We start from the raw sequence: 10,656 nt of genomic DNA, 5'->3' as shown, positions 1-10,656 counted from the left end.
GCTGCCAGACTAGCGAACAACATAACACTCCGCATTGCCTGCCCAGACATATCAAACAACAAAACAAAACAAAAATCAGCACACAGCAAATAAACATATAATCGATTAATAATATAATAACACATTAATGCCTCAGAGACGACAGACAATATCAAATCACATAAACAACCAGGACAAGACGCCTCAAGCATGTGACCATAATAAAGAGCCAAAAAATCTTCCTGAGGGAGAAACAGTAATGGAACTACTTGGTAAGCAAATCAGAAGACTTACATATAAGATCCCCCAAGAGATTAAGAAAGACATTGAGGAAAACACAGACAAAACTCTACATGAATTCAGGGAAATACAAGAACAAAATGACAAAATAAACAATTAAAACCCAAACAAAAACAGCAACTAGAAATCCGGAAGATTACCAATAACGTTTTAGAAACTAGATAACACAATGGAAGGACAAAGAAGTAGAACTGAATCAACAGAAGACAGAATCAATGAGAAAGAGAACAAATCCCTTGACACTAATTTGTCTGAAGAACAATTAGAACAGAACAAAGAAAAATGAAGGAACCGTAAGATTTATGTGGGACACTATGAAGACGAATAATTTATGCATGATTGGAATTACAAAAAAGTAGGAGACCGAAAAAAAAGAAAAAAAGCACAGAGAATTTCTGAAGATTTGCTGGCAGAAAACATCCCTAATATCATGAAAGATGAGAAGATACTCATCCAAGAAGCTCAACGAATCCCAGGTAAAATACATCCCAAAAGAAAGTCACCAAGACATATTAGAATCAAACTTTCAAAAACCAAAGACAATGAAAGAATCCTGAGAGCAGCCTAAGAAAAACGAAATGTCACCTACAAAAGGGAACAAATAAGACTAAGCTCTGCTTTCTCCACGGAAACCATGCTGGCAAGAAGGCAATGAGATGACATATATAAAACGCTAACAGAAAAAAAATGCCAACCAAGAATCACATATTCACAAAATCGTCTCTCAAATATGATGGTAAAATTAGGACATTTCCAGATGAGCAGAAACTTAGGGAATTTGTAAAAACCAGACCAATCTTATAAGAAATATTAAAGGGAATCCTTCAGACAGATAACCAGTGACATAAGACAACTTGAGATTAAGACACATGACAGCATCACCCAGATACAAACCCAGATAAAGAATCCTAAAAAACAAAATAAAGCTACAAGACTGAAAATGGAACCAGAGATGTCAATCTGTAAACTATGACAACTTCAAAATAAAAAGGGGAGTACATGGCACAGTTACAGAGCTTCCAAATGCAGAGGAAGTCAACGCGATATCAAGATAAAACAGACCGTTTTAAACTTAGGAAGATAAAGGTAAATTTCAGGGTGACCACAAACAAAATTAATAAATCCACTCCCCAAAATAAAAATGAAGAAAACTATAAAGATTCAGCAAACATAAAATCAACGACTAAAGAATTAAAACCAATCCATAAACAAAAAGAACTCACTACAGAAAAGTAAGCAAAACAAAGAAACTGTCAATACCACGCACACACAAAAAAAACACAACAAAATGACGGCAGCTAATTCATACCTATCAATAATCACAATGAATTTAAATGGGTTAAATGCACTAATCAAGACACAGAGTAACAAAATAGATTAAAAATCGTGACTCACCGACATGTTACCTACAACACACACACTTCAGGCCCAAAGATTAAACTAAGCTAAAAATCAAAGTACAGAAAAAAATGTATCAAGCAAACAGTAACCAAAAAACAGAAGAACTGGCAATATTAACCTCTGATGAAATAGACTGTAAGGCAAAATGCAGCATAAGAGATGAGGAAGGGCACTACATAATGATTAACCATAATAAATATTTATGCACCCAACAACAAAAAAGCAAACCGAACCTGTTGCCATCAAGTCAATTCCACTCAAAGCAACCCTATAGGACAGAGCTAAACTGCTTCATAAGGTTTCCAAGGAGCAGCTGGTAGATTCAAACTGTCAACCTTTTGGTTAGCAACCAGGCTTTTAACCACTGTACCACCAGGGCTCCCAACCAACAACAGAGCTCCAAAATACATAAAAAAAAAAAAAAAAAAAAAAAACCTCTAACACTATTGAAAAGAGAAAGAGCTAATTCCACAATAAATATAGGAGACATTAACACACCACTTTTGATGAAGGACAGAACTAAAAAGAAACTCAGCAAAGATACAAAAGATCTAAACAACATGACCAAATTAACCTCACAGACATACACAGAACACTACACCCAACAGCAGCACAGTACACATTCTCCTTCAACATACATGGATCATTCTCCAGAAAAGGCCGTATTTTAGGCCACAAAGCAGCCTCAATAAATTTAAAAATACTGAAATAATACAAAGCATCTTCACTGATCACAACACTATAAAATCAGAAATCAATAATAGGAAGGACAAGGGAAAAAAAAAAATACACGGAAACTGAATAACCCCTTGCTTAAAAAGCACTGAGTAATAGGAAAAAAAAAAAAAAAGGTAAAAATAAAATTTTAAACTCCTGGAGTTATATCAGAATGAAAAGGCAACATATCAAAACCTTTGAGACACAGCAGGAGCTGTGTTCAGAGGTCAATTTATAGCAATAAATGCACACGGCACAAAAGAAAGTGCCAAAATCAATACCTTAACCCTACAACTTGAACAAATAGAAAAAGAGCAGCAAAAGAAGCCCACAGCCACCAGAAGAAAGGAAATAACAAAGATTACAGAAGAAATAAATGGAACAGAAAAACAACAGAAAGAATCAACAAGACTAAAAATGGGCTCTGTGAAAAGATCAATGAAATCGACAAACCACAACCAATCTGACAACAGAAAAGAAGAGGAAGATGCAAACAACCCAAATAAGAAATGGGATGGGTGACATTACAACAGATCCGACTGACATAAAAAAAGGATCATAACAGAATACTATGAAAAAATTATACTCCAACAAATTTGAAAACCTAGAAGAAATGGACAAATTTCTAGAAACACACTACCTACCCAAACTAACACAAACTGAGATAGATGATCTGAAGAGACCCATAACAAAAGAAGAAACTGAAGAGGTCATCATAAAAAAACTATCCCCCCCCCCAAAAAAAAAGTCTTGGCCTAGACAGTTTCACTGGAGAATTCTACCAAACATTCAAAAAAGATGTGACACCAATACTAGTCAAACTATTTCAGAACATGGAAAAGTAAAGCATGCTCCCTAATTCATTCTATGAAGCCAGCATAACTCTGATACCAAAGCCAGACAAAGACACCACTAAAAAAGAAAATTACAGATCAATATCCCTCATGAATACAGATGCAAAAATTCCCATCAAAATTCTAGCCAACAGAATTCAACAGCATATCAAAAAAATAATACATCATGATCAAACAGGATTCATACCAGGGATGCAAGGATGGTTTGACATTAGAAAATCAATCAACATAATCCACCACATAAATAAAACATAGGAAAAGAATCACATGATCATCTCAATTGACACAGAAAAGGCATCTGACAAAGTCTAACACCCATTCCTGATAAAAACTCTCAATATGATAGGTATAGAATGGAAATTCCTCAACATAATAAAAGGCATCTATAAAAAACCAACAGCCAACATCATTCTCTATGGAGAGAGGCTGAAAACATTCCCCATGAGAACAGGAACAAGACAAGGATGCCCTTTATCACTACTCCTATTTAACATTGTGCTGGAAGTCCTGGCTAGAGTAACAAGGCAAGAAAAAGAAATAAAGGGCATCCAAATTGGTAAGGAAGAAGCAACACTGTCCCTATTTGTGAATATGATAGTAATACATAGAAAATTCAAAAGACTCCACGATAAAAACTAATAGAAAGATAAAGCAGAGTAGCAGGATATAAGGTAAACACACAAAAATCAGTTGGATTCCTATACACCAATAAAAAGAATGATGAAAAAGAAATCAGGAAAACAATATCATTTATAATAAACCCCAAAAAATAAAATACTTAGGAATAAATTTAACCAGGGATGTAAAAGGTCTATGCAAAGAAAACTACAAAACACTACTGCAAGAAACCAAAAGATCCACATAAATGGAAAAACATACCATACTCATGGATAGGTAGACTCAACATTGTGAAAATGTCAATTCTACCCAAAGCAATCTACAAATACAATGCAATCCTGATCCAAATACCAACAACATTCTTTAAAGAGATGGAAAAGCTAATCACCAACTTTATATGTAAAGGGAAGAGGCCCTGGATAAGTAAAGCATACTGAAGAAGAATAAAGTAGCAGGACTGGCATTATCTGACCTTATAACCTATTTATAGCTACAGTAGTCAAAACAGCCTGGTACTGGTACAATGACAGATACATTGACCAATGGAACAGAACTGAGAACCCAGATGTATGTCCATCCATCTATGGTCACCTGACCTTCAACAAGAAGATATCTGACAAAGGCCCAAAGTAAGTTAAATGGGGAGAAGACAGTCTCTTTAACAAACGGTGCTGGCAAAACTGGATGTCTATCTGCAAAAAAAAAATAAAACAGGACCCATACCTCACACCATACACAAAAACTAATTCAAAATGGATCAAAGACCTAAATATAAAACCAAAAACAACAAAGATCAATGATTAAAAAAAAAAAAGGCCAATGCTAGAGACCCTAACACAAGGCATTAACAGGATATAAACCACAACTAACAATATACAAACTTCAGAAGATAAGCTAGATAACAAAAAATTAAACACTTATGTTCATCTGAAGACTTCACCAAAAGAGTACAAAGAGAACCTACTGACTGGGAAAAAAATTTTGGCTATGATAAATCCAACAAAGATCTAATCTCCAAAATCTACATGAAAATCCAATACCTCTACAACAAAAAGACAAATGATCCATTTTAAAAATGGGCAAAGGACAGGAAAAGACACATCACCAAAGAAGACATTCAAGCAGCTAACAGATGCATGAGGAAATGCTCAAGATCACTGGCTAAAATGCAAATGAAAACCACAATGAGATACCATCTCACCCCAACATTACCGGCATGAAGCAAAAAAAAGCAGAAAATAACAAACTTTGGAGAGGCTGCAGGAGATCGGAACTCTTGCACTGCTGGTGGGAATGCAAAATGGTACAACCATTATGGAAAACGATATAGCGTTTCCTTAAAAAGCTAGAAATAGAAATACCATATGATCCAGGAATCCCACTCCTAGGAATACATCCTAGAGAAATAAGAGCCGTCACAGGAATAGACATATGCACACCCATTTTCACTGCAGCACTGTTCGCAATAGTAAAAAGATGGAAACAACCTAGATGCATATCAGTAGATTAGAGGATAAACAAACTATGGTACATACACACAGTGGAATACTATGCAACAATAAAGAACAATGATGAATCTGCGAAGCATTTCACAACATGGATGAATCTGGAGGGCATTATGCTGAGCGAAATAAGTCAATCACAAAAGGACAAATATTGTATGAGACCACTACTATAAAAACTAATGAAAAGATTTACACACAAAAAGAAACAATCTTTGATGGTTATGAGGGAGGGAAGAGGGGGATGGAAAAGCACAAAATAGACAACAGATAAGTGTAACTTTGGTGAAGGGTAAGACAGTACACAATACTGGGGAAGCCAGTACAACTTGTACAAGGCAAGATCATGGAAGCTCCATAGACTCCCTGAGGGACTGAATTACTGGGCCGAGGACTATGGGCACCATGGTCTCGGGGAACATCTCGCTCAGCTGGCACAACACAGGTTATAAAGAAAATGTTCCACATTCTACTTTGGTAGGTACCACCTGAGGCCTTAAAAGCTTGTGAGTGGCCATCTAAGATATTCCACTGGTCTCACCACATCTGGAGTAAGGGAAAATGAAGAAAACCAAAGACACGATGGAAACATTAGTCCCAAGGACTAATGGAGTACAACTACCACAGCCTCCACCAGGCTGAGTCCAGCACAACTAGATAGTATCTGGCTACTATCACCAACTGCTCTGATAGAGATCACCACAGAAGGTGTTGGACATGGCTGGATAAAAATGTAGAACAAAATTCTAACTCACCAAAAGAAAAAAAAAAAAAGACCAGACTTACTGGTCTGACAGAGATTGAGGAAACTCTAAGACTATAGCCCCCGGACACCTTTTAGCTGAGTAACGAAGTCACTCCTGAAGTTCACCTTTCAGCCAAAGATTAGACAGGTCCATAAAACAAAACAAGACTAAATGGACACACCAGCCCAAGGGCAAGGACAAAAAAGGCAGAAGGGGACAGGAAAACCTAAGGGAACCTAAGGTCAAGAAAGGAAGAGTGTTGATGTGTTGTGGGGTTGGCAACCAATGTCACAAAGCAATAGGTATATTGTTTAATAAGAAGCTAGTTTGCTCTGTAAACCTTCATCTGAAGTACAAATAAATAAAAAGTTAAAAAAAAAAACACATATTACTATATAACTAAACGACTAGCTTAATGATAGCAATAAAAATCAAATACTCATTTAGTGGGGAATATACGTTATAAGGGAGCCATGGTGGTTCAGTGGTTAAGAGCTATAGCTGCTAACCAAAAGGTCAGCAGTTTGAATCCATCAGCCTCTCCTTGAAAACCCTATGGGGCAGTTCTACTCTGTCCTATAGGGTCACTATGAGTCAGAATCGACTTGACAGCAATGGGTTATACATTACAATATTAAATGACAATTTGTCTAAATGTATCAGAAAGTAATGCTGTAATCATTTCTGTATTATTGCTTCTTACAAAATCAAGGTTTGAGGTCAAAGACCACATGTTCGAATTATTTCAGTCAATGAGTGTTAGAAAAAAACAAAATGTCAAAGTAATATCTCAATAATGTCGTAGTAAATATTTGTCCGCACTAACTTTGCACTAACCTGCCTGAGTAAAAGTGAGGGATTGGACATGTGCAAAATAAGTAGGCTGCGAGGCCCTTGATTTAACTCTCAGGTTTGGCAGTCTGTCTTACCTGAAGCTATAGGTAAATCTTGGGTTATTTGAAATATGTATTTACTCTTCACCATGTTGTCTCTCATCTGTGAACCTCTACACATGCTCTTGATATTTACTCCACAACCCTTTCACCTGACTGCTTAAACTTTAGACATTTCAGCTTAGACACTGCTTTCACCAGAAAGGCCTGACCCCTAAACCTGAAGTCTGACTTCCATGCCCACCCTGCCTCCACCCCCTATGTACCTACAGCACCGAGACCTCACTTATTACAATACCTGGTTCAATGGCTTTTCCCATTTAACTAGAAGTTCTATTAGGACAAGGACCTTGCGTGTCATATGCACAAGACATTTGTGCCTATATGTGTGTGAATGAACAAATGTTTGAATCAATGCCTAAACAAATTATTCATTTTCTATGAGAATTTTTGAGGAGGTTTATCCAGACACTTCTTGTCACTACCAGTGCCAGTTGCCACCAAGTCGATTCCGACTCTTGGCAATCGCGTGAGGTACAGAGCAGAACCGTGTTACACAGAGTTTGCAATGGCTATGACCTTTCGAAAGCAGATCACCAGGTCTTTCTTCCATGGTGCTTCTGGGTGGTTTTGAATCACCAATATTTTGGGTAGTAGCTGAGCACTTAACCATCTGCACCACAGGGTACTCAAATCAGGACCAAGGTTATTCTTATTTATAATATAACACTACTAAAAACTTATAAAAGGTTATTCTTTTAAATGTTATATTTCATATCACTTTCCTAAATTAATTATATATTGTTCCAACAGGCAACGCAGTATTTTACTATTGAAAATTAAATATGCAGACTAGGTACATGTAATTCACCCCCTTACCCACACTGGTAGCATAGTGGTTAAGTGCTGTGGCTGCTAACCAAGGGGACGGCGGTTCGAATCTGCCAGGCGCTCCTTGGAAACTCTATGGGGCAGTTCTACTCTGTCCTACAGGGTCACTATGAGTTGGAATCGACTTGACGGCACTGGGTTTGGTTTTTTTGGGTACCTACACTAAAACTTCAAAAATAAGAGTTTGATACTGAGGTTTCTAAAAAAAAGTGGTAACAACAATCCCCAAGATTTTAAAACAGAAATAGTATGAGTTTATGAAATGCATCAAAAAAAGTACTGGCATATTGGTAACAACACAGAATCTTTGTTTCCCTTTAAATCCAAGTAAAAGTTGAAGAAATGCTTTAGGATAAAGCCTTGAGAATTTAAAAAAATTCTAAATTGTTTCTTAAAGAAATAAAATTGTATCTCCCTAACTCAAGAAAAGGCCCCACTTAAAATAAAAAAAAAGTTAACAGCTAAGCATCAGAATAATTCACTAATGATGACTTCTTTAAAAATATGCAATTTTAACATTCTGAAAGGGAACTGCACAATAAGAAACTCAAGAAACAACCTTAAGGGACAGAGCCTTCAAAGTGACATTGACTGATGAGCAAGAGAAAGAATTAAAAAAAAAAAAAAATTCTTTAGAAATGTCTGTCATAGACTTTCAGTGTTGGTCCAAATATTAATAAGAATTAAGTTATAAACATTGAAACAGACTACTACACACAAAATAAATGGCTAAAACTTAAAAAAGAATGCCAAGTGCAGAAGCAGATGCAAACTGGAATTCTCATACACTGCTGGGGGGAAAAAAAGAAAGTATAGCCATTTTGGAAAACAGTTTGGCAGTTCAATATAAAAGCGAACACACACTTACCACAGGACCCTGCAATCCTACTCCTATGTATTAATGCTAGAAAACTGAAAACATTGGTCCCTTACAAAGACCTGTATATACATGGTTATAGCAGCTTTATTTATAATAGGCTAAAACTGGGAACAACTCAAATGTCCATCAATTGGTGAATGGCTAAACAAATTGAGGTACATCCATATAAGCGAATGCTACTCATCAATAAAAAGGAACAAGTTCAGTGGTATGCTGGAGCTGGCTGGTACCAGATCATCAGAAATCCTTGTTAAATGTTCACAAATTTGGTGAGCGGTCTAGTAGCTTAATACAAGCCATGGTGGAAGTATTTACACCACAGTAATTACCACAAAAGGATTCCTGGTTGGCATACCTAATAGGTTAAGTGCTCAACTACTAGACAGTTTGACCCACCCACGCAGAGGCACCTGGAAAGACAGGCCTGGAGATCTGCTTCCAAAAAGTCACAGCCTTGAAAACTCTATGGAGCAATTCTTCTCTGCATACATGGGGTTGCCATAAAAAAAAAAAACCCAAACCCAGTGCCGTCGTCATAGCGACCCTATGGGACAAAGTAGAAATGCCCCATAGAGTTTCCAAGGAGCGCCTGGTGGACTCAAACTGCTGACCCTTTGGTTAGCATCCGTAGCACTTATAACCACTACGCCACCAGGGTCGCCATAGTCAGGATCAACTCCACAGCAACTAACAGCAACAATGATCAAATGCACTAAAAATTGGGGCTTTTTGGGGGGCAGGGGGAAGCAGTTCGTTAAACCATTTACGCGCTGAACATTTACATCACTGGATAAACTTTTAATAACTTCAACAACTAGATGAATCTCAAAAACACTCAGCTAAATGAAAGAAGAAGCAAAAAGGCAAAAGTACAGGGATATTAATCAGATCAGTGGTTCACAAGAGTTGGGGTAGGGTGAGGGGACTGACTAGAAAGGGGCATGAGGGAAGTTTTTGAAATGACAGAAATGTTCTACATCTTGACGATGGTGGTAAACACCCAGTTATATACATTTGTCAGAATTTTCACTGCATGTAAGTTAACCATCAATAAACCTTACTTTAAAAAAAATTAAAGTAGGATTCATTTATCTATTTTAATTTTTTATGGATGACAAGTGCACCATCCATACAAAGCGGGAATTGAAACTTATCAGAAAAAATATCAGGAAGGCAGATTTTGACTCAACACAAAAGTGAACTTGTAAATCTCAGGAAGTACCATACTCAGGAGGCTGCATGATCTGGGCTACCAGGCTGTAGAAATAATCCTACTTTGTGTGTGATTTCAGACTAGTATCACTAAGACAGCTTAATATCACTAAGGTCCCCTCCTAGGAATCCGTGGCTCTAAAGTCTCATGATATTGTGTTATAACCTCAAATACACTTTTCAATATTAACTAAAACATCAATTACAAATTTTAACATCAATGAAAAATGCTATTGTTGACTCAAAGGCTAGAGTACCTGGTTCTTAGAGTGCCAGCTCTGACTTCTAATAGTCTACGTTCAAATTCTGACCCACCAAGTGGCTTTGTGACTTTTGCATGCCTCTCTAAGTATCTGTCTCCCCAACCTATAAAACAGGATTAACATTTCCCTGGTGTCTCAACGAGAGTGCATGTGAACGATTTCTATGTAGCAAACTCTCAGCAGCAAACACTCCTTAGACATAAGTGGAACTAAAACCCATAAATTATCAAATCTAATCCTCTATAAGAATTTTAACTTTCCAAATATAGGAGATTTATTCTTTAATGACATACCTAGTGGATCATAATCTTTGTAAAATCCTTTTGAGAACATGATGACTCCATAGACTCTTTACTCAGAGAAAACACAAACATATGCCACTTCCTGCATATGAATTCTG

At 36.8% G+C, this 10,656-nt stretch overlaps 1 protein-coding gene across 2 annotated transcripts in view; it reads right to left on the bottom strand.

Annotated features, from left to right (window-relative positions):
* The window catches only part of WDFY3 (WD repeat and FYVE domain containing 3), a 351,860-nt gene that overhangs the window by 339,483 nt on the left and 1,721 nt on the right, over nt 1-10,656 (bottom strand). The window lies entirely within an intron of this gene.

Source organism: Loxodonta africana, chromosome 5, assembly GCF_030014295.1.
Source record: "Loxodonta africana isolate mLoxAfr1 chromosome 5, mLoxAfr1.hap2, whole genome shotgun sequence".
Taxonomy (NCBI): Eukaryota; Metazoa; Chordata; class Mammalia; order Proboscidea; family Elephantidae; genus Loxodonta; species Loxodonta africana.
Note: the sequence above shows the minus strand (reverse complement) of the source record. Positions and strands in the feature narration are given on the sequence as shown.